Source organism: Balaenoptera acutorostrata, chromosome 3, assembly GCF_949987535.1.
Source record: "Balaenoptera acutorostrata chromosome 3, mBalAcu1.1, whole genome shotgun sequence".
Taxonomy (NCBI): Eukaryota; Metazoa; Chordata; class Mammalia; order Artiodactyla; family Balaenopteridae; genus Balaenoptera; species Balaenoptera acutorostrata.
In genome coordinates, this window is record NC_080066.1 from 86676869 (window position 1) to 86678764 (window position 1896).

Genomic DNA, 1896 nt, shown 5'->3' on the forward strand with positions numbered 1-1896 from the left:
CTTGTAAAATGTTGATTGGTCTTTTGGATAATCTCTTTTATGAGATGCCTGTTCAATTATTTGCCTATTTTGCGATTGAACTGTCTTTTTCTTACTGATTTATAGACACTCTTTATGTATTCTGAGTATGTGTCTATTTTATTTACATATTGAGAACATCTTTCACTCTGTGTCTTGGTCTTTTTTATTGTCTTATTGATGTCTTTTGATGAACAAGACTTTACAGTTGTTTAATAGTCCAAGTTTATCACGTTTTTCCCCCTTTATGATTAGCGGGTTTTTGTCCTATTTAAGAAATCTTTGCCTATTCTAAGGTCATGAAGCTATTCTGTTTTCTTCTAGAAGCTCTATTCTTTTACTCCTGACTTTTAAAATGTCTGAGTTGGGAAAGTTGTGAAAATCAACATCTATCCAAATTGAAGAGCTTTTTTTGAGGAGCCAGTCACAGAGTATTATGATATCAAATCTGAAGTGGTTGAACAAGCAGCTCTCTGCAGCAGGAATACTAGGGAAAACAATTACACAACTCCCACTCTACTACAGCAAAGTGTCTCTTACTAAGTAGGCCATGTTGCTAGCCAGTCAGAAATTGGTTTAATTGACAAGGGACTGGAAAAACAGGGTGAGATTTTCCATACTGGAAAAAAATTATCTGCAAATCATCTGACATCATCTTAAGTAGAAAGTGAAATTCTTCACCTCTTATGCCTACAAATTATTGTCACAGAAATAGTTCATATCCTTTCCTCCACTAATACCTCTGAAACTATGACCTTGCTCCATCATTTACCCCCTTCTCTTTCATCTTCAATTTTTGGTCTGCTCTTCATTTTCCCTTTCCACCTACAAATTAGCTCAATCTCTCCAGTTCATCATACAGTGAAAACCCTCCATATTTGCCTCATAAACTCTTTTCCTTCACTGCCAAAGTTCACAAAAAGTAGTCACATTTGTTGTCTCTTTCTCACTTCCCATTCCTCCTTAGCCACTTGTCCCATCTTGTCTATTTTCTACCAGTCTATTGCAGATTCTCAAAATTAGTGAGTCTACTTTTCACTTCTCCCAAGCCTTATCTCGTATGTTTCTTACTCCTGTTAATGGTACAGCATCCTCTCAAGCACTCAGGTTGCCAATAACCACACCCCATGCCTGCAACACTTCTGCCATTTGGCCTCTCCCTTCCATTTCTCCTGCCACATTCTACATGATTTTGTTACCTCTTACCTAGTTATTTTAATAGTCTCCTACTTGCCCTCCTTGCTCCTAGTGTGGTCTTATCCAAACTATCCTGTACAAAACTATAAGCTCAATCTTCTTAATTCAAAGTTCTAACCTTATCCTGTCCCAGTTTGAAGATCTTTAAGTTTTCCCCATTGTCTCTAATCCCACCACAAACTGGATCAAATTCATTAATTTCTACTCACCCATGAGAACTATTTCACTTCATGCTTTCTTCTGACTTTCCAATCTTTGTTGATGCAATTCTGGATTCTCCCCACTTCTGAATGTCTAAATTCTTCCCATTTTTCAAGATAAAAAGGCAACTTCTTAATAAATACCCTTTCCAATCTTCTCTATCTGGGAAACTCCTCTTTATCCTTCAAGACCCAGCTCAAACATCATTTCTTCCCCAGTCTCTGTACACTGAGTTAATCACCCTTGATCTCTACTTCCAAAGCACATTGAACATCCCACTTACAAAGCAGTCCCTACCACATAGTACCGCAATTATTCTTTCTGTGACTTTCTCCCTTACTAAGCTCTTAGCTCTCCCAGAACAAATGTGATATAATTTAAATCTTGCATCCCTAGTGTCTAGCCTAATACCTTGCAGAGACACATCTATGATAAATGTCTATTGAATGATTGAGTGAACCCATTAAAAAAAATTAATTA